The following is a 24,277-nucleotide window of genomic DNA, read 5'->3' as shown; positions in this document are numbered from 1 at the left end:
TTCAAACTTTACTACAAGGCTACAGTAACCAAAATAGCATGGTACTGGTACCAAAACAGAGATATAGACCAATGGAACAGAACAGAGTCCTCAGAAATAATACCACACATCTACGGCCATCTGATCTTTGACAAACCTGAGAGAAACAAGAAATGGGGAAAGGATTCCATATTTAATAAATGGTGCTGGGAAAATTGGCTAGCCGTAAGTAGAAAGCTGAAACTGGATCCTTCCCTTACTCCTTATACGAAAATTAATTCAAGATGGATTAGAGACTTAAATGTTAGACCTAATACCATAAAAACCCTAGAGGAAAACCTAGGTAGTACCATTCAGGACATAGGCATGGGCAAATATTTCATGTCTAAAACACCAAAAGCAACGGCAGCAAAAGCCAAAATTGACAAATGGGATCTCATTAAACTAAAGAGCTTCTGCACAGCAAAAGAAACTACCATCAGAGTGAACAGGCAACCTACAGAATGGGAGAAAATTTTTGCAATCTACTCATCTGACAAAGGGCTAATATCCAGAACCTACAAAGAACTCCAACAAATTTACAAGAAAAAAACAAACAACCCCATCAAAAAGTGGGCAAAGGATATGAACAGACATTTCTCAAAAGAAGACATTCATACAGCCAACAGACACATGAAAAAATGCTCATCATCACTGGCCATCAGAGAAATGCAAATCAAAACCACAATGAGATACCATCTCACACCAGTTAGAATGGCGATCATTAAAAAGTCAGGAAACAACAGGTGCTGGAGAGGATGTGGAGAAATAGGAACGCTTTTACACTGTTGGTGGGATTGTAAACTAGTTCAACCATTATGGAAAACAGTATGGCGATTCCTCAAGGATCTAGAACTAGATGTACCATATGACCCAGCCATCCCATTACTGGGTATATACCCAAAGGATTATAAATCATGCTGCTATAAAGACACATGCACACGTATGTTTATTGCAGCACTATTCACAATAGCAAAGACTTGGAATCAACCCAAGTGTCCATCAGTGACAGACTGGATTAAGAAAATGTGGCACATATACACCATGGAATACTATGCAGCCATCAAAAAGGATGAGTTTGTGTCCTTTGTAGGGACATGGATGCAGCTGGAAACCATCATTCTTAGCAAACTATCACAAGAACAGAAAACCAAACACCGCATGTTCTCACTCATAGGTGGGAACTGAACAATGAGATCACTTGGACTAGGGAAGGGGAACATCACACACCGGGGCCTATCATGGGGAGGGGGGAGGGGGGAGGGATTGCATTGGGAGTTATACCTGATGTAAATGACGAGTTGATGGGTGCTGACAAGTTGATGGGTGCAGCACAGCAACATGGCACAAGTATGCATATGTAACAAACCTGCACGTTATGCACATGTACCCTAGAACTTAAAGTATAATAATAATAAAAAAAAGAACATAAGTAGAAGATTTTTAACATCATGCTCAGTATACTTGTAAAACATCTGAGGTAGGAAAGAACCCTGACCCATGAATGTATACAGTCTTGACTTTTAACACCCTGATTTATATACCTGCCAGAAATATGAGCTTCAGAGGAAAGTATCTAACTGGAGAGCCTTATTGGAGGAATCAATCTTGACTGTATTTTACAAAGTAGATATGACATTTTTCAATGGAGATCTTTCCAGTTCGTAGTCTCATGTTTCAACTGCTAACATTTCTTCAATAATCGGGGGGGAGCCAGGCATGGTGACTCATGCCTATAATCCCAGCAACTTGGGAGGATGAGGCAGGTACATCACCTGAGGTCAGGAGTTCGAGACCAGCCTGGCCAACATGGAGAAACCCCATCTCTACTAAAAATACAAAGATTAGCCATGTGTGGTGGCATGTGCATGTAGCCCTAGCTGCTCGGGAGACTGAGGCAGGAAAATCACTTGAATCTGGGAGATGGAGGTTGCAGTGAGCTGAGATCAGTTCACTGCACTCCAGCCTAGACAAGAGTGAGACTCTGCCTCAAAATAACAACAACAACAACAACAACAATAATAAGGAGGGAGTGAAACCACAGAATTTACAAAAGTAAATTCTGATTTTCATAACTTTTCATACCTAAAGTCTCCACCTCACACAAAACAGTGAAGCTACTTGAAGACATGATAGATGCCTGCCTTCCACCTCAGCCTCCACTGAGTGCCTTCTCTGCTAGAGCTACACTGTCTCTTTCATCTCAAGCCTATAAATGTCTTTCTATACAAGATTTTTGGAGAGATGGAGGGAAAATGTTGCAAAGGACCACTCGTTTTAACTACCTTTGTTACTGTGGCTATTCTTGGAAAATGAAAATTATCAATTACTTCTTTGGTGAGGAATCAGTCAGCATAGTACAATTAGTTGAGATACAGAAAACTTATGAATAGCAGAGTCTTTAGTGAGAGTTGTAAGAATGCTTTTTAAAAAAAGTATGTGGTTCACAATTTCTCCACTTTTTATAACTTTTAATATATGGATTAGTTTTCAGACCAAATTTGTGGCTTTGAAACTTGATGAACTTAGGCAAATAACATGCATGTACATTTGTTTCCCAGTCTTAAAATCAGCTATCAATCTGATCTTAAACTTTCATCATTCAGTCTTAAAAACATTTTCATCAGCATTGAAGGCCTTGATTATATTGGGAGGCAATTTGATGTAGTAGGTACGGGCCAGCCTCTGGAATCAGAATGTCTGATTTCAAAGCCTTGGATGTTGGTTAATCGGGAGCAAGTATTCAGTAGTTTTATTAACAACCTATAAATGCTCTTTTGATTCTTGGAAACACCTTTCCATGGAAGAGGAAATAAATATATTCTAGTAACAAAAGTACATCCCCATGGAATGACATGTTTTACAGAGTTCGTTCTGTACCTTTTTGTTAACAGTTGTTTGTTTAGTACATTCTGTGAGCCAGATATTGCGTGAGTCACTGAGAAACACAAAAAGAAATGAGAATGGATGGCAGGCCTCAGAGCTCAGTGAAGTGGTTTTAAAATTCTATGAAAATAACTCTGTCGGGCCAGGCGTGGTGACTCAAAACGCCTGTAATCCCAGCATTTTGGGAGGCTGAGGTGGGTGGACCACCTGAGGTCAGGAGTTCGAGAGCAACCCGACCAACATGGTGAAACTCTGTCTCTGCTAAAAATACAAAAATTAGCCAGGTATGATGGCGGGCACCTGTAATCCCAGCTAGTCAGGAGGCTGAGGCAGGAGAATCACTTGAAAATGGGAGGCGGAGGTTGCAGTGAGCTGAGATTGTGCCATTGTACTCTAGCCTGGGCAACAGAGCAAGACTCCATCTCAAAAAACAAAAAACAAAAAACAAAAAAAAAAAAGAAAAGAAAGCAAGTGACTCTATGATAGAGACTTTTTGGTATCTAGGTGATCTAATGACACATTTCCAGAGTGATATAGTTTGGATCTATGTTCCCACCCAAATCTCGTATCAAATTGTAATCCCCAATGTTGGAGATGAGACAGAGTAGGAGATGATTGGATCATGGGGGCAGATTTCCCCCTTGATGCTAGTCTTGTGTTCACAAAATATGATTGTTTAAAAGTGTGTAGCACTTATGCCCCTCTGTCTTCCTTCTGCTCCTGCCATGTACGGCATGCCTGCTTCCCATTCCCCTTCTGTTATGATTGTAAGTTTCCTGAGGTCTCCCCAGAAGTTGTAACCACCATGCTTTCTGTACAGCTTTAGAACCATAAGCCAATTAAACTTCTTTTCTTTAAAATTACCCAGCTTCAGGTATTTCTTTATAGCAGTGCGAGAGTGGACTAATACACAGTGTACAACATAAAACTTTCCTAGGATTGTGTGAAAATGCTTTTATCTTACTTTATGAACTTAAACCTGAGTTCACTTCAGTAGTCAATTTTAATATTAAAGGGGGCACTTTGCTTATCAAGGCTGAATATCATATTACTCTTAAATAAATAACTGTCCATCACAGCTATCTTGCTTCTATCTGATTAAATTCTATTATCTGAGGATCAAATACTTCTGATACTCTTTTCTAAAAGTAGGATATTTTATCTTGCAGCATGACTGAAAATAAAATCATTGAAGCAACATTTCAAAAAGCATATACTTGAGCAGAGTAATTTCTGACTATGGGCAATAGATTTAGAAAGTTAAAATTTTAATGTCATGAACAAAAATTATAAGCTCACAATTTGGAATTTTATTTTATGTAAAACAATAACTTGTAAGACAAAACATTTTGTAATTATTTATGTTTACTATTTGTAAACACAATCTTAGTGATCTTAAACCATGTGTTTAATGTGGAAATATATATTCCTTAAGTGAAATTTTGCTCTACTTTACTCTAGAGAACAATAGAATTTTTAAAAAGCATATATATCCAAATATATTTTTAAGGAGAAATTTTTTAGAGCAGTTTTAGATTCAGAAGAAAATTGAGAAGAAGGTACAGAGATTTCTCATAAATCCCTTCCTCCCACCCCATCATTAAAATCCTGAATCAGAGTGATGCATTTGTTATAATTGATGAACATGCATTGACATGTCATCACCCACCCAAAGTCCACAGTTCACACTAAGGTTTCACTCCTTGTGCTTTGCATTCTACAGGTCTCAACATATAATGGCACCTGTCCACCAGTGTAGCATTATATAGAATGAATTCATTTCCTACAAACTCCTCTATGTTCAGCCTGTTTGTTTCTCCCTCCATCCTGCTGCCTCAATCTGCCATCAACCATGTATTATTCATTGTCTCCATCATTCTGCATTTTCCGGAATGTTGTATAGTTGGATTTACACAATATACAGCCCTCTAGCCTCTTCCACCCAGCAATATGAAGCAGTTTCCTCCATGTCTTTTCCTGGCTTGATAGACCATCTCTCTGCCTGCAAGTCTTGTCAATCATGAACAAAGCTGCTACAAAATCTTGTGAGCACGTTTTGTGGGGACACAAGTCTTCAACACATTTGGGTAAATACTAAACAATGCCACCAATAGATCACATAATTGACACGTTTGGTTTTACGAAAATCTGCCAAACTGTCCTCCAAAGTGTCTGCACCACCCTGTACTCTTACCTGTAATGAGTGAGAGTTCTTGCCCATCACATTCTCACCAGCAGCTAATGCCTTCTGTGTTTTGGACTCTGGCCATTCCAGTAGGTGTGCAGTAGCATTTTACCATTATCTTAACTTGCAGTTTCCCAATGACATATGATGGGGAGCATGCTTTCTTATTACAATCAGGCTACACATCTTCTCATTGTTGAGTTTCAAGAGTTTCTTACATATTTTGGACAAGAATCTTTTGCCAAGATGTGTCTTGCAATATTTTCCCGTTTTTGTCCGATCTTATTCTCTAGACAGCGTCGTTCACAGAGCAGAAGTTTTAAATTTTAATAAAGACTGGCTTACCATTTTTTTTCTTTCATGAATCATACATGGTGTTGGATCTAAAAATTCATCACCATGCCCAAGGTCATGTAAGAATTCTACATTATCTCCTAGGAGTCTCACAGTTTCGTATTTCACATTTAGTTCTATGACTAATATTGAGATAATTTGGTAGAAGAATATAAGGTCTGTGTGTCAATTATTTTTTCTTTTTTTTTTTTTTGCATATAGGTGTACAATTGTTTCAGAAAGATTTGTAGAAAAGACTGTCTTTGTGCCATTATTTTTCATTTGCTCCTTCACCTAAGTTCAGTTAAATAAATTTATGTGGCTCTGTATTTTGGAGCTCTATTCTGCTCCATTGATCTGTTTGTCTATTCTTTCACCAATACTACACTATCTTCATTACTGTAACTTCATAGTAAATCTAGAATTAGAGTAGTGTCAGTTTGCTGACTTTGTTATTTTTCAATATTAGATAATCTGGGTGTTTTGCATCTCTATATAAAGTTTAGAATCCGTGTGTCAATATCTAGTAAAAAAACTTTCTGATATTTTGATTGAGATTGTGTTGAAGCTATAAGTTGGAAAGAACTGATGTCTTGACAATATTGAGTCTTAGCCACAAATATGGAATATCTCTCAGTTTATTTAGTTCTTTGGTTTCTTTAATCAGTTATGTGCTTTTTATTAAAAGCATATAACTTGGGCATATTTTGTAAAATTTATGCCTAAGCATTTCATTTTCTTGGTTTTGCTAATGTAAATGGTATTGTGTTTTGAATTTCAGTTTCCACTTGTTCATTGTTAGTATTGATTGATAGGAAAGCATTTGACTTTTGTACATTAATCTTGCATACTGAAGCCTTTCTATAATTTCTTATTAGTTCCAGGAGGTATTTGTTTGTTTGTTTCAATTCAGATTTTCTACATAGATAGTCATGTCATCAGCACACAGTTTTATTTTCTCCTACCAAATCACTATACCTTTCTGTTTTTTGTTTTTTGTTTTTTTTTCTTATTGCCTTATTAAGGACTTCCAATACAATATTGAAAAGGAGTAGTGAGAGGACACTTACTTGCTTTGGGAAAATTTCAAGTTTCTCATCCTTAAGTATAATGTTAGCTGTAATTAAAAAAAAAGTTCTTTATCAAGTTGAGAAATCTCTTCTCTATTCCTTCTTTACTGAGAAGTTTTAACATGAATGGGTGTTGAATTTTGTCGGATGCTTTTCTTCATATTTTAATACAATCATGTGATTTGTCTTTTTTAGCCAGTTGATTTGATGGATTACATTAATTTTCAAATATTGAATCAGTCTTACATTCCCAGGATAAATTTCACTTGGTCATATATTTCTTTTATCCATCATTGGTTTATTTCTAACATTTTATTGCAGATTTTTACATCTATGGTTATGAGAGATACTGGCCTATAGTTTTCTTTTCTTCTAATGCCTTGGTCTGATTTTGTGTTAGAGTAATGTTGGCCTCATGGAATGAGTTAAGAAGTATTCCCTCTGCTTTTGTGTTCTGAATGAGATTGTGGAGAATTGCTGGAATTTCTACCATAAATATTTGGTAGTAAACTCATCTAGGCCCAGTGCTTTCTGTTTTGGAAAGTTATTCAATTTCTTTTATAGATATTCAATTTCTTTTGTAGATATAGACCTTTTCCAACTGTGCATTTCTTAGAGTGTGGTAGATGTACCTTTAAAGAAATTGAACCATTCCATCTAGATTATCAAATGTATGAGCCTAGAGTTGTTTATAGTATTCATTTATTATCTTTTAAATGTCTGTGGGATCTGTACTGATACCCCACTTTGATTTCTTGTATTAGTCATTTGTATGTTCTCTCCTTTTTTCTTAGCTTGGTTTCAGGCTTATCAGTTTTACTGACCTTCTCACACTGCCATCTTTGATGGTGTTAATTTTTCTTTTGTTTGCAATTTCATTGATCTGTGCTCTAATTCTGAATATTTCTTTTCTGCTGCTTCCTTTGAATTTAATTTGCTCTTCTTTTTTCTAGATTCTTAAGGTAGAATTTTGTTACGAATTTTATATTTTTATTCTTTTCTAAAATATGTATTAAATCCTATTAATTTACCTGTAAGTATTGCTTTTGCTGCATCCCACATATGGTATGTTGTATTTTCGTTTTCACTTAGTTCCAAATGTTTTGAGATTTTCTTGACATTTCTTCTTTGGCTCTTGTTTTAATTAGAAGTGTATTGTTTAACCTCCAAATATTTTGGGATATTCCAGCTGACTTTCTCTGTTGTCTGAGAGCAGACATCGTATAATTTCTAATCTTTTAAATTTATTAAAATGTGTTTCATGGCCCTGAATGTGATCTGTCTTGTTGAATGTTCCCTGTGAGCTTAAAAAAGATTAGTATTTTGCTGTTGCTAGCTGAAGTAGTCAATAGATGTCAGGTGTATCCAGTTGATTGATACTGCTGGTGCTGTTGAGTTTAGCTATGTCCTTACTGATTTTCTGCCTGTTGGATCTGTGCACTTCTGATGGAGTGGTGTTGAAGACTCCAACTGTAATAGTATGTCGTCTATTTCTCTTTGCAGTTCTATCAGTTTTTGCCTCATGTATTTTGATGCTCTCTTGTTAACTGCATACACTATAAAAATGTTTGTCTCTTCTTAAGAACTTGATCTTTTTATCATTATGTAATTCCATTCTTTATTCCTGATAATTTTCTTTGCTCTGAAGTATGTTTTGCCTGAAATCAGTACAGCTACTCAAGCTTACATTTGATTAGTGTTAGCATGGCATAGCTTTACCCCTTACTTTTTAATCTATATGCATTTTTATATTTAAAATAAGTTCTTTTTTTCTGCAGCCATCATATAGTTGGGTATTTTTCTAATCTACTCTGACAATGTCTGGTTTTTAATGGGTGATTTTAAACTATTGCTGTTTAAGATGACGATGGATTAATGACAACTGGATTAATATCTACCACATTTGTTGATGTCTATTCATTACTCTTGCTCTTTCTTCCTATTTTTGTCTACTACAATTTTCTGCCTTAGTGATTTTAATTGAGCATTTTATATTCCTTTTTTTCTCTTTCCCTAGCATATAAATTATACCTTTTTTTCTCTTTTTTTTTATTTTTTAGTGTTTCTGTAGAGTTGGTGTATGCATTTATAACTAGTCCAGGTCCACTTTTAAATAATTCTGTACCACTGTATGAGTAGTGCAAGTTGCTTATAAGAACATAATATTCTTAATTCCTCCCATTCATCTCTTATGTCATTGCTATTCATTTTACATGTAGTAAACTATAGTCATCAAATACATTGTTGCTATTGTTTTGAACAAATGATTATTTTTTACATAAATTAAAAATAAGAAAAATAAAAGTTTATATTTTACCTTCACTTATTTCTTCTCTAATACTTTTCCTTTCTTTATGTAATACCGAGTTTCTGACCTCTGTTATTTTCTTTCTCTCTGAAGAACTTTAAATGTTTCTTGCAAGGCAGGCCTACTGGCAACAAACTCTCCATTTTTCAATATCTGAAGAGGAAGTCTTTATTTCTACTTCACTTTGAAAAGATAGAGAATTCTAGGTTTCTGGGGTTTTTTTGTTTGTTTTTTTTCTCTTAAAACTTCAAATATTTTACTACATTCCCCTCTTACTAGCCTGGTTTCTGAAGAAAAGTTGAATGTGATTCTTATGTTTACTTTTCTGTAGGTTAGATTTTCCCTATTCCTTTCACCCCAGTTTCAAGACTTTTTGTGCCTGTAATTTTCTGCAGTTGGAATATGATATGCTTAGGTAGCTTTCTTGGCATTTATCGTGACTGGTGCTTTGAGTTTTCTGGATCAGTGGTTTTGTATCTGGCATTAATTTTGGGATGTTAGTCAAAATTATTTCATTTTTTTTTCTGTTCCTTTCTGTTTTTCTGGTATGCTCATATTGCACATGTGACATCTTTTGTACTTGTTGCCCATTACTAAAATACTATGTTCCTTTTTTTCAGCTTTTTGTTTCTCTTTGCTTTTCAGTTTTGTGGGTTTATATTGGCCTCCTGAAACTCTGATGTTGTTTCCTTAGCCATGTTCAATAGTAATGAACCATGAAAGGCATTCTTCATTTCTGAATTTATAGAAATTTTTGCTTCTCAGTAAAATCGAGAAATTACACGTTTCCCCTATGCCCTCTGTTCCCACATATATATAACCTTCCCCATTACCAACTTCCCCTGACAGAGGGGATTGTAACATTTGTTACAATTTATGAACCTACATTGACACATCATTACTACCTGGAGTCCATAATTTACAGTAGGAGTCAGTCTGGGTTTTGCACATTCTATGGATTTGGGCAAATTTATAATGGCATGTATCTACCATCATGGTATCATACAAAATAGTTTTACTGTCCTAAATAACCTGTTCATCCTTCCCTTTCCTATAACCCTAGCAACCACTGATTTTTTTATTTTGTCTTCATAGTTTTGCCTTTTTAGAATGTCATATAGTTGGAATAACCATAGTATGTGGACTCTTCATGCTGGATTCTTTAGTAATGTGCATTTAAATTTCTTCTGTGTATTTCATGACTTGATAAGTGCATTTCTTTTTGTCTATGAAAAATATTCCATTGTCTGAATATACCATCATTTGTCCATTCATCGACTGAAAGACAACTTGGTTGCTTTCCAGTTTGGTAATTATAAATAAAGCTACTCTTTTTTGCTTCCATATGAATTTAAAGTAGTTTTTTTCCAATTCAGTGAAGAAAGTCCTTGGTAGCTTGATGGGGATGGCATTGAATCTATAAATTACCTTGGGCAGTATGGCCATTTTCATGGTATTGATTCTTTCTATCCATGAGCATGGAATATTCTTCCATTTGTTTGTGTCCTCTATTTCATTGAGCAGTGGTTTGTAGGAACCAAAACAGAGCCCGCATTGCCAAGTCAATCCTAAGCCAAAAGAACAAAGCTGGAGACATCACGATACCTGACTTCAAACTATACTACAAGGCTACAGTAACCAAAACAGCATGGTACTGGTAGCAAAACAGAGATGTAGACCAATGGAACAGAACAGACCCTCAGAAATAATACCACACATCTACAACTATCTGATCTTTGATAAACTTGACAAAAACAAGAAATGGGGAAAGGATTTCCTATTTAATAAATGGTTCTGGTAAAACTGGCTAGCCATATGTAGAAAGCTGAAACTGGACCCCTTCCTTGTACCTTATACAAAAATTAATTCAAGATGGATTAAAAACTTAAATGTTAGACCTGAAACCATAAAAACCCTAGAAGAAAACCTAGGCAATACCATTCAGGACATAGGCATGGGCAAGGACTTCATGTCTAAAACACCACAAACAATGGCAACAAAAGCCAAAGTTGACAAATGGGATCTAATTAAACTAAAGAACTTCTGCACAGCAAAAGAAACTACCATCAGAGTGAACAGGCAACATACAGAATGGGAGAAAATTTTTGCAATCTACTCATCTGACAAAGGGCTAATATCCAGAACCTACAAAGAACTCAAACAAATTTACAACAAAAAAACAACCCCATCAACAAGTGGGTGAAGGATATGAACAGACACTTCTCAAAAGAAGACATTTATGCAGCCAACAGATGCATGAAAAAATGTTCATCATCACTGGCCATCAGAGAAATGCAAATCAAAACCACAATGAGATACCACCTCACACCAGTTAGAATGGCAATCATTAAAAAGTCAGGAAACAACAGGTGCTGGAGAGGATGTGGAGAAATAGGAACGCTTTTACACCATTGGTGGGACTGTAAACTAGTTCAACCATTGTAGAAGACAGTGTGGCGATTCCTCAAGGATCTAGAACTAGAAATACCATTTGACCCAGCCATCCATTACTGGATATATACCCAAAGGATTGTAAATCATGCTGCTATAAAGACACATGCACATGTGTGTTTATTGCGGCACTATTCATAGTAGCAAAGACTTGGAACCAACCCCAATGTCCATCAATGATAGACTGGATTAAGAAAATGTGGCACATATATACCACGGAATACTATGCAGCCATAAAAAAGGAAGAGTTCATGTCTTTTGTAGGGACATGGGTGAAGATGGAAACCATCATTCTCAGCAAACTATTGCATGGACAAAAAACCAAACACCGTATGTTCTCAGTCATAGGTGGGAACTGAACAGTGAGAACACTTGGACACAGGAAAGGGAACATCACACACCGGGGCCTGTCATGGGATGGGGGGAGGGGGGAGGGATAGCATTAGGAGATATACCTAATGTAAATGACGAGTTAATGGGTGCAGCACACCAATATGGCACAAGTATACATATGTAACAAATCTGCACGTTGTGCACATGTACCCTAAAACTTAAAGTATTTAAAAAAAAAAAAAAAAAAGAAAAAGAGGCAAGGAACAGCTTCTCCCTTAGAGCCTCTGGAGGCAGCATGGCCCTGCTGACACGTAATTTTAGCCCAGTGAAACTGATTCAGACTTCAGACCCTAGAACTATGAGAGAATAAATTTCTGTTTAAGACACCACCAAATAAATAAATAAAGCTACTACTATAAACATCTGTGTGCAGGTATTTGTGTGGACTTACTTCATCTTCTTTAGATAAATACCCAGGAGTACAATTGGAGGATTATGTGGCAAGAGTATGTTTACCTTTGTAAAAAAAAAAAAAAAAAATAGAGTGTCTTCCAAAGTGGTTGTAGCATTTTGCATTTCCACCAGCAATGAATGAAAGCTCCTGGCAGGGCTCGGCGACTCCTACCTATAATCCCAGCACTTTGGAAGGCCGAGGTGGGTGGATCACCTGAGGTCAGGAGTTCAGGACCAGCCTGGTCAACATGTCGAAATCCGTTCTCTACTAAAAATACAAAATTATCCAGGCATGGTGGCACGTACTTCTAATCCCAGCTACTTGGGAGGCTGAGGCAGGAGATTCGCTTGACCCCTGGAGGCGGAGGTTGCAGCGAGTGGAGATATTGCGCTACTATAGTCCAGCCTGGGTGAAAGAGCAAGACTCTGTCTCAATTAAAAAAAAACAGAAAAAAAAGGAAAAGAAAATTGTTGTTGCTTCAAATCCTCAGTAACATTTGGTAATATTTTGTAATTTTGTTATATTTACAAAAATTATAAAATTTGACCATCCTGATCAATGTTGTTATGGTGTTTTTTGTCTCTAATACACTTTTTAATTCTTCCTTAGAACTCATATTTCTTGGCTCACATTACTGATCTGTCCTTGTATGTTGTTTATTTTTCCTATTCGATCCTTTGGCACATTAATCAAACTTGTTTTACATTTCTGGTCTCATAATTCCAACTTCTCTGCTGTATCAGAGTCTCCCTGATTTTTGCCTTTTGGTATGCCTTGTAATTGTTGTTGAGATTGTCAGTCAAAGAAAATGATAAGACATGTCTCAATCATTTTTGGAGATTTATTTGCCAAAGCTAAGGACGCACCCGTGAAACAGGTCTATGCCTTTCTCCAAAGATGATTTTGAGACCTCTAAATTTAAGAGGGGGAAAGGGTGGGATGATAAGTACACAACTTTCACATACATAAGAGGGGTAAAGGAAAAGTGTGGGGAATCTGCATTTTACATAAGATAACACAGACAAAATGGGGGAGGGGAACCATCTGGTATGCATTTGTGTCTGGCAGCCTGGAGGACTGCACCTGTAAAGACAAGCTATCAGTTAGTATGGCCATGGTGAGGTTTCAACAGCTCACCAGGAATTTCCTTGTGGGCAAAATATGGGGAAGGCAGGTAGCTTTCATCTTGTAGCCATTTTATTTAGGAACCGAAAGGTGGAGGCAAGTTTGTGTGACCCAGTTTCCAGTTTGACATTTTCCTTTGGCTAAATGAGTTTATGGTTCAAAAGTTTAATTTCCTTTCACAGAAGTCACACATGATGTCCTCTGTTCCCACATATGCATAACCTTCCCATTAATCAACATCCCTTGGCAAAGGGGATTGTAATATTTGTTATAATTTATGAACCTACTCGGACACATCATTGCCACATAAAGTCCGTAATTTACAGTAGGGTTTATGTTGGGTGTTGCACATTATCTGGGTTTGGGCAATACACTCTGTAATAAATAGACTGTTGGAGATGTGGTTGTGAGTGTAGGGGAGAAGAAGCATTCTGCAGTCCTATGATTAGGTTACAGTCTTTTATTGAGCATGTGCCGCTGGGCTGTAAACTTCACAAATGCTTCTCAATTGTATTCCTCCTCTCAGGTAGGACAGGATGGCTAGAGGGGGCTGGAGTTTGTAACTCCACTTCTCCCAAGTCAATTAGACTCTGATAAAATCCCAATAGATTAGGCTCTGGTAAAATAGTTTCTTTTGAAGACAGGCCTTGTTAAGTAAGAAGAACAGTATCCTCTGTAGTATCTCAAAATGTCTTCTTTTCCCCTCCTCCTGTGAGAAGCCAGAGGATATTTTTGTGTGATCTTCACTGTGAGAACTCGGTAGAGGCCCTGGAGGTAAAACTCACACAAGTGCGGGGTTCCCCTATGACCAGATTCCCTCCCCTGGATTTTTTTTCTAGGTCTCAGTCTTGTGTCTATTCTGCTTCAAAAAATTCATGAATTACAGTTTACCTTTTCCTATCCCGGTACTGGTTGTGGGTTTCTGCTGCTGGCAAGCTGGGATTCCCTATGTCCCCCCATCTGTCTCTCCAGTTTTGGAGACAGTGGTTTGCCCTGTGACCCTCCCTTCTCTGATGGATCTAAGAGAAATTGTTGACTTTCAGTTTGTTCAGTTTTGACTTTTTGTTAGGATAGAGAGATGGCTCCCAAATGTCTTACATGCCAGACTGGAAATCAGAAGCCTCAAATATGATTTTTTACAAATGTGTGTTCCAAAAGTTTGAATATGAAGACCTAAAGTTCCTTGCCATTTTTAGCAGATCTTGAAATTTTACTTTTATTCATTTCTTCACTCAGTTCCTATGAAACAACATGATGCAACTTACCTCGAGAGGACCTGACTCAAGGCTATTAAATGGCCCTCATTGAAATTAATGGCTTAGTCACAGTGAGGCAGGAGAATAGGGTCTAGAGGCAGGAACATAGGGTCTAGAGGCAGGAACATGCCAATTCACACTGACTTCCTAGAACTAAATAAAATGGAAACACTTCACCTATGACAGGAATGTGAAGGGCTTTGTAACTTCACTTCACTTCATCCTCCCCGTTTACATAGGACGGACACACACACACACACACACACACACACAGATATACACACACACAAGATGACATCCTCTCCATTTATATAGAGTGCATACCAAGTAAATGACTTTGTAACTTTACTTCATTCTCTTCGTTGACATAGGGCATGTACCAAGTAACCAATGGCAAACCTCTAGAGAGTATTGAAACCTCAGAAAATTCTATAACCTGGGCTCCTGAGCCCCTGTGCTCCAGCCTGCTCCCACACTGTGAAGTGTAACGCCAAGAATCTGGACACCTTCAACCAGTTACAACAGGACCACATGAGGAAAAACAAAGCTTTATTATTTAGTCACACTTGAAAATAATTTTCCATAAAAGTGGCTATTGCCTATCTTGCTGCCTTCGTATGTCAACTATTGTCTTCCTTGATGTTGTATTTCCTAAAGGTTCATTTGACTAGGTGAACATTTGATTCCAGCATGTCAACAGGTTAAAAAATGTAACAGAAAGGAACCTGTAGTGAGTTCTTTGAAATTCTAAAACTCTTCTAAGTGATGGCAATATTTCTGAGGCAACTGTATATATTCTCCAAGTGATCACATCAAAAAGAATAATAATACAGTGAATTTTTTAAACCACCACTAATACAGATACAGAAGCTCCCTGACATGGGATGGCTTGACTTACAGTTTTTTGTCTTTACTATGGATTTATCAGGATATGACTCCATTGTAAGTCTAGGAGCATTTGGACTTGCTATGGTTTGAGTTACAATTTTTCAACTTTATGCTGGGTTTATAAGGGTTTAAATGCATTTTTGAATTACGATATTTCTGACTTAAGATGGGTTTATTGGTACATAATTCCATCTTAAAAACATTTGTATTCTGAAGACATAAAAAGAAAACAGTGCAAAGTTGCATGCTATGGTTACTCAATGCTAATTATGATTAACTCTCTAACAATTCATGTACATAAGGCAGCCATGTACTGGGATAGTCATAAAAGATTTCATGATTTCTGCCTGTATTTTGGTTTATACTTCCAACAGTTTAGTTTTGGAAATCATAAGCATTTACTTGCGAACCACAATTTATTCCAAGTTACACCACAAATTAGCTCCAGAATTAATTGGAATTCAGGCACTTTCGGTAATTCATCTTTTTCAGAATATGACAGAGTAGAGTTAATTCATTGTGATTGAAAAAATAGCATTTACCTTTAGTGTTAAGTTTCAGAATTAGGACTGAAATGTTAATGGAAGCACATTACTAGCCCAAATTCAGTTGACTATGAAAATGCCTACACATAGGTTTATGAACTTCAGTATATGCAGAAAAGACACATTTTAACCTAAATATTTTAGCAAACAATTAACATCCTGGAGGTAAAAGCACTGGTAGATTTCAAATGCCTACCTTCTATAATCCATGGGAAATAACTGGTTGTTCCTTTACTTGTCTCCACACTAGCTAACTGTGGTTGGTATGGTTTGGAAAATATAATTAAAAACAGAATTCTCTTCCAACTCAGGATAGTGGAGAAAAAGTAGTATCTTTTTTTTTTTTTTTTAATCCATCACAAAGTTCATGGCTGAGACCACTATAACAAAAGACAGATTAACAAGAGAAAATCACCCAAATTTATGGGATGTAAGCAATATGTGATATGCAAGCCTTCGGCAATGAAGATCCAAGAAACAGAAAAATACGTATTTTTAGAAACAGTCATGTAGAAGTATGATTGAGAGACAAAAAGTATGATCTAATTGTAATAAACTAGGAGAAAATGGTAAGTCCTCTTTGTTTAGATTCTTGGTTACTCTGGGTCTTTGGGTTATTTTTCCCTGGGTGTAGGCAGAACACTTGCTTCAGAGGAAGGTCAGATAAATCTTTTATAGCCTGCTTCCAGGGAGAAAGGTGGGAAGTCAGAGGGCAATATTCACACTTCTGCAGTTTTCTTAATTTCCATCAGTTTAAAGTAGTATGAGAAGGAGCATGTTCTAAGTCAAAAACTTCTTTACAAATGTAGTAGAGAAAGAAACTAGTTTTATTATTGAATTAGAATTAAACCAGAATCAGCCAGGCACCGTGGCTCACACCTGTAATCCCAGCACTTTGGGAGGCTTAGGTGGGCAAATCACCTGAGGTCAGCAGTTGAAGACCAGCCTGACCAACATGGTGAAACCCTGTCTCTACTAAAAAATACAAAAATTCGCCAGGCTTTAGTGGCACATGCTTGTAATCCTAGCTATTTGGGAGGCCGAGGCAGGAAAATCACTGGAACCCAAGAGACGGAGGTTGCAGTAAGCTGAGATCGTGCCACTGTACTCCAGCCTGGGCAACAGAATGAGACTCCGTCTCAAAATAAAACAAAACAAACACACACATAAACGAACAAACAAACAAACAAAAAACACAACCAGAATGTGATGAGCATCACAGGCAAGCAAAAAAAGAGATTGCAAAGACTGAAAGAAATCTCACTTTTCAATATAGGCAAGCAGGTACAACCCATTGTCTATAGGATAACTAGGCCTCTCCTAAGAGAACTTGACAGACTCATTTGTCACACACAGTTCATCCTAAATGCACTTGGTAGTTGGGGTAACACTGTGCAATAGCTAGTTGGCTTTATTAAGATAAAAAAACCAAACTTTTTGTATCTTCCATGATAAGAGATAGTTTTGCAACTTGGAGCAAGTCTCCTATGTCCTCACAGAAACAGGGAGATGGGAGCATTACCTTGATATTTATATTTCAAAGAGATGGCTTCGGGTCCTTAAAAAAGACATTCCTAGGTTATAAAACTGTAAAAAAAGGCCTATCTAGTTTTCAAAAGGATTTGTGCATTTCAAAGAGTGGAGACAGTACTTACAAGTTTTCTAAAGTAAATGCTCTGAGAAAAATAAGGGGAGGGAAATCTCATCCCTTGTTTTCAACAGGGCAAATTAAGGCTCTCAATTCGTATTTATAAAAATTATGGCAGATTTGGGAATATACAGTAGATAAGTTAAAATAGAAAAAACATTCTAATTAACATCTATTTTCTCATTATTCCTGTTTGTGTAGGCTTTTTAATAAGCCTAAACTCAGCCAATGAAAACGTATTTAAAAAGTTAAGGACATGATACAGTGAAGGAACAAAACATTTCAGTAGGCTAGAGCTGAGTCTTACTTTTTACAAAAGAAATGCTTCAGGAAGCATTCGAGCCGTATCTCCTTATTCCAACTCTCCTACCATGAGTTCACTCTGAGCACGAAATCACTTGTGTGCAGAGTGCACCCCGATAAAGATAATTCCAGTGCACGATAAAACATGGCGTCTATTGGGCACTACCAGATCACCCTGGGCATGTCTCTAGGTACAAACAGAGTCCCTTAAATTGTCACAGTCATAGTGATTGTTGATAAGAGCTGAACGATCCATCCTCCAAAATGAAAAGGGCGTAATGGGTAATCTTTTCTGTGGAAGTGTCTGTTGTGTTAGAAGAGGTCTGTTCTCTGGGCAGGCAGCATCTTATTTCTTCACACACAGTGCTGTAGAGCTTTAGAGAACCAGAGACAAGAACAATATGTCTCTCATTGATTATCACTTTAAAATCAAAGTGTCTCCGGTCCTTGAAAGTTATTGTTGAAAGTGAGCAGAGTGCAGAAACGAAGCTCCAACACCATTAAAATATACATAGATAATGAGGTCTCAACCACGTTCCAGTCAGTTAATTATTTGTTGGAGTCTTCTTACGTGACAACCTCTTTTAAGAAATTAACTCAGGACAACAAATACCAAAGACTACCAATTAAAAAGGATACATACAACGGAACCAGCAATGTCACAGAGCATTGAAATCACTTATAAAATAGGTTGTTTTTAAAAGGCACATCTGAAAACTTCTTCTAAAGCTAAGTGGATCTGGGCTTTTTCAAATCAAGTTGGGAAATAAAATTTTGCCTTGTAGTTGCAGCCTCTCTAGTGAAGGGATCTGGGCAATGCTAGCAGCAGTTGAAAGTCTGTGATGATGCATAAGAAAAAGACACATCTATGACTTTGAAATAGCCATATACTTCTGTGGCCATAGAAATCAGTTATGGGTTTGAATTAGATTTGGTAACAAAAGAGACAAAACGGAAACCCCTCTGGGGTGCATGTTTCTTCATATTCCTCGGGGTTTAAATAAAGAGAGTTGAGACATTCCAGCCTATAGCTGGCTGGAGGAAATATTTTCTCACTCACAAAGGAAATGAGGAGGGAAGAGGAGGAGGAAGGGAAGAAGGAGAAAAACCAGGTTAATCTCACCTCTTTTTTTCAGTGGTAAATAGTTGGTGTTGACTTTTTCCTCATTTTTAAGGAAGAAAATACATATTAGAAAATATGAACAGATAGGAAGAAAGTTAAGACAATAAATTAAGATCACTTTTAAGACAATAAATTAAGATCACTTTTCTACATGGAGTTTTTTTTTTCTTGGGGTTTGGATTAATGTTCGATCCCATTTCAGTCTCATGTCTGCCCAGTAAATATTAAAACAGGTTGACCTCTGGCTGAGCCACTGACTTACCTCCTCTTCTCCTAAGCTACTGAGTACTTGGGTAGGTACAAAGTTTCTAACCAGAGATGCTTAATGCATCAGAATCATCCCTTCCATCTTTTCTGGTCGCTTCCTGTATTTCAAATCTACTCTGCCTGGGGGTACCTCAGGTAAATATCAGTGTGAAATCAGTGTACATTTTAAACCACCAAACTTCATTTCTAAAACCCTTATCTATAACTTTTTGACTCACTGAAAATGTTGAAAGTCAAGTTTTATTTCTGGAGAAGCACACTTAGACCCCAGTACTCTTCTTGGGGGCATCACATCTTACACTCACCTACATTTTTACAATTTCCAGCTCATTTATCAGCACAAGCCATGTGTGAAGTGTGCAGGATAATCTTTGATCGTCCTGAGCTCGATTCCCGCGTATGTGTCCTTTTTTTTTTTTTTTTTTTTAACCTGGTTTCAATTGTCCCAATCTGTCTTACTGCAGTAAGGCTTAAAATGATCTGGACAGTCTGGCCCTCTGGGGAGCGTATCTTTTCTCAGATTTTTTCCAGGTTTTCTGCTTATGTATTTTGGCCTTAATTCTCCACTCTTGCTTCTCAGAGGACCATTAGAAAGATGATATCATTGCACCACACTGTGATATGAAGTATGAAAGAGGAATGACTATTTTTCTTCCTGAGACAAGTGCTTATTTGGTAATTGTATATGAGAGGCAGTGTGGAGGGGCAGAATTAGACATGTGAAAATGTCTATAAGTAAAAATTAAGATATAGTGTATTTCCTGGTCATTTATATACCTGTTTTTCCCTGTGTTGATTTTTTTTTTTTGTTTTCTACAGCTTTTTGGCTCCTTTTTTTTTTTTTTTTTCCTGAGACAGAGTCACACTCGGTCACCCAGGCTAGAGTGCAGTGGTGTCATCTTAGCTCACTACAGCTTCTGCCTCCTGGGTTTAAGCAATTCCCGTGTCTCAGTCTCCCGAGTAGCTGGAATTGCAGACTTGCACCACCCCGTCTGGGTAATTTTTATATTTTAATAGAGACGAGGTTTCACCATGTTGGCCAGGCTCATCTCAAACTCCTGACCTTAAGCGATCTGCCTGCCTCAGCCTCCCAGATTGTCAGGACTACATGTGTGAGCCACCGCACCCAGCCTCAGCTCCTTCTTAAAGTACTGAAATCTTTTTGCCAGACAGAGACTCTTATCTCCTTAATATAGAATACAAGGATATAAAGCTGTTAGGCTGTGGGAAAGAAGAGCCGAAGCTCCATAAGGTCTTTTTTTTTTTTCTTTTCTTTTCTTTTTTAATCCATGTCCCTCTGTGACCCTTGTTTGTTTTATTAAACCCCAGGGTTCCATGAACCAAATTTGCTAACCATATTCAAGACAGGGCACTCATGTCCAGAATCTTATGCCTCACTTTTCTTGCTAACTATACGTATTGTCAAAAGAACCCCTGACCTTATAAATAATAATAATTGGGAAAAAAAGTTTAATTTGACAGAACTTCACACATGCAAGCCTGTTTCCATTCCTGAGCCATTTCTCTCTTGCTGAGTTCTGGGAGCCTTTTGTATTAGTACTTATCATTTGTCATTTAAATGTAGGAACTTGTATTGATCTTTATCACTTAATTTCCTTCTTGTTTTCAAGACCAGAGACATCTAGAGACCAGGAACTGAATTTTATAACTGTTTGCCTTCCAGCACTTAGATCAGTGGACAGCACTTACCAAACTCTGTATGTGTGTGTGTGTTTCTGTCCACGGTGATGATAATAACTTGCAGATACTGGGGAAAAAAATCTTTGGAAACAATTTTGAGTTTAACTGAATTATGTTTCTATAGATGATTTCTTTTCACCGTTTTTATTAAGTGTGGATTTGAATTTTTGCTAATATTCGAGTTGCAACCTACCAGGTGACCAAGAAGTTTTCAACACCTTCCCTTCAGCTTGACTGAACTTCATCTAATTTCTTACTGATTAGAGTAAGAATTTCTACTGATTAGAGTAAGACTCTGGCCCCTGACCAGAGTCCTGATCTCTCCTTTTAAAGATAATTTACTTCAGAAAACTTGTAATTATAAATCATTTCTCTGCCCTTTTGAGGTGTAAATCATTTTAACAATCCTCTTGATAGTGTTATAACCCAGGACTATTCTGGGGTTCATAAATCAATACCCCAAAATATGGCGCTTTGACATACTGGGCAAGAGAAAAAGCCTCAAGGTCCCTCTGACCTTCCTCCCACTACCCCTTCTGTCTTTTAATCCTCTGTCTCCCCGAAAGCAAAGGATGAAGTTGTTCTCTAAAGTTCCCTAATCTGCATAAAGTTCAGATCTGTCAAAGAAGAAAATAATCACCTCTGGTTCCTTCCCTGAGTTTTCATTAACTGAACTCATATTAACAAGGAAAGACTAAAGGTTGTCAACACACATGGATAGACTTTAGTTGTATCTATTGTCTACTCTATAAGAACAACAGACTTTTTCCCAGGCCATGTATGTTCTTAAAAACCAATTAGTTTCCCAAAAAATTATTTACTACCTCCCTAATGTGAAAGCACCTTTGCAAAAATTATATTTGTGAGAAAATTATAACAGTGAAAGAGGTCTGACCTAACTGACTCCATCTTGCTTTCAACCTTCAAGCTGTCCTTGTTTATTCCTGGGTTCAGGACAACCTAACTAACTTAGTTTATAGTTTAAAACAAAGATGATAGTAACCCTTTCCCAAAATTTGCTTTTGTAAGACTAATCCCAAAGCTGGTTTTGTAAGACTAACAAGTTAGTCACAAAATCAGAAATTATGATTTAGGAGTCATGCAATTAGAGGTCACCAGATTCTGAATATCTCCAGTTGCTCCTAGGAATAATATCACTATTGTAAAACTTGAGATTGGTGCTTGAGGTATTTTTCAGACCTTGTACTTGATGGATCAGGTGGTGCCATCCAAATCAGTAAATTAGCTCACGTGGCCTTATAGCCCTCACCCAGAAACTGACTGTGTGTAAGAGGAAACCTTTGACTACCTATGATTTCATTTTAGACCCAACAAATCGGCACGCCCCACTCCCTGACCCCCTATCCACCAAATTTTCCTTAATAAACCGTGGCCCTAAATTTTCTAGGATACTGATTTGAGTAATAATAAAACCCCATTCTCCCAGTCATCCAGCTCTGCATGAAATAAACTATTTTTCTATTGTAATTCTGTTGTCTCGCTAAATTGGCTGTAGCTGGGCAGCAGGCAAAATAAACCCATTGAGTGGTTACCAATTTCATCCACACTTCTCCATCTCCCTTTCCTCTAAGAGGAAAGGTATATAATCATTTGTACAGCATTGCATGATGAGGTGATTACTCTGTGATTCTACTCCATGAGCATTACTAAACTGATACACCATTTCTCCTAATTTGTCTTTTTTTTCTTTGATTTTCAGTAAAGTTTTGTAAAGGGAAAGTTTTCCCTTGGCCCCCATAACTGTCTTTCTCAAGGACATGGGAATCATCTGATTAAAATGTAATCATCAAGGAAGATAGTGCCTTTACCCCTGTCTTCTGTGGCAGGGTTCCAGCCTAACTTCCCTGGTGCATCTTGCTGCAAGGTGCAAAATTACGTCATGTCAGTAAGATAAGAGAAAGTTACTTTTCCTCTGAGTAAGGCCAATAGGCAAACATAGATGGTTTATCATTACTTAATTCCCCCGAATTCTCAGCTGTTAAAAACTCCCTAGTCCTTTGTTTTAGTGGAGTTGAGCTGAGACTGACTTTTGGCTTCTCTCTTTTATTGCAATAGCTTCAAATAAATTGTTCCTTGTCTGTTTAACTTTGTGAAGTGCAACTTTTGCTTTGATAGAGACTTCTTCTGTTAAACACCAAGAACAACAAAACATTTCTCTGCTCAAATTTAACTTGCCAAAATCAAGGAAACTATATTTTTCAGAGAGTGATACATTTGTTACAACATTTTCTTTCTTTTTTTTTGGTAAGGAAAACTTTGTATTGTTTGTAATAGCAATTAAAACACTTGGAGAACATAGTTTCGATACAACTGATGAAAAGCTGCATTTAATTGGTTTACTTTGTGTAAATACATTGACTGACCTTCTGTAAATCATTGAGCTAGTCTCTTCTCTATGTTATTTTCTTGCCTGTAACTTCATTTAGAATGAGCAATAACATTTTCACCACCAAGGAACTAACTCTGTGGTATACTGAAGGTACATTTTACCGTCTACTAATAAATTCTAACATTATGCCCCCTTCTTCATGTTAAAGTAACATAATTTAGTCTTACAGATTTAGAGGTAAGTGCTCATTTGAGCCTTTTCTGTACTTCCTTTTCAGCTATACTCCAGGTTGATTCCATGGGGCAGTACTTGAGTATATACCTGACTCCCCACTCTGAATTCACCTATAGTGATTTGAGGGCAACAGAATTAGCCCAAGAAAATATAAGGAAGCAGACCAACTTGATAAAATTTTAGGCTGAAAATAATCTTCAGGGTTATAGAATCCCATCCTTTTATTTTGCAGATGAGGAAAATGTGTGACACTCTTTGAGCCACACAATGAGTTAAAGATAAAAATAAAACTGAGAATTAGGAATAACAGAATCCTAGTCTATTACTTTTCTATTATTTTTCATTTCTAACATTTTTCTTCTATTTGTGTATTTTGCCCCATAATTCTGTGCTTCCATGAGGTATCACATAGGTCCAGGATTTTAAAATTTCATCCGTGCTAAAGTTTTATAATCTTCAAGAGTCACTCTGTCTAGGAATATGTGCTTTTTTAAAAGAATACAGACAATATTTTAAAAATTCATAAACAAAACTCATAGTGGAATTTTTTTTCTGCAGAATGGGTATTTTTTCACTGGAAAAGTGTACTTTCTTCTAACTCTCCAACACCCTGTGCTATCCCTGCTACAGGAAGAAAGCTTTGCCAACAAACTCTAGTGATAAATATACTTCAAATAAAAGATACATTCTATGAACATAAAAGGCTTTAACATACAACTCACAAAAAGGTGACCCAATGTAATATCAGCTAAGATTTTTCTATCCAGACTAGAGGGAACTTTAATTGACACATTATAAT

General features: G+C 36.9%; 1 long non-coding RNA gene across 1 annotated transcript in view; it reads left to right on the top strand.

The window, feature by feature from the left end:
- The window catches only part of LOC139355701 (uncharacterized), a 151,080-nt gene that overhangs the window by 71,759 nt on the left and 55,044 nt on the right, over positions 1 to 24,277 (top strand). The window lies entirely within an intron of this gene.

The sequence above is a fragment of the Macaca nemestrina genome, chromosome 8, assembly GCF_043159975.1.
Source record: "Macaca nemestrina isolate mMacNem1 chromosome 8, mMacNem.hap1, whole genome shotgun sequence".
In the NCBI taxonomy this organism is placed as follows: domain Eukaryota; kingdom Metazoa; phylum Chordata; class Mammalia; order Primates; family Cercopithecidae; genus Macaca; species Macaca nemestrina.
The sequence above is the reverse complement of the archived record's forward strand: the minus strand, read 5'-3'. Positions and strand labels throughout refer to the sequence as shown.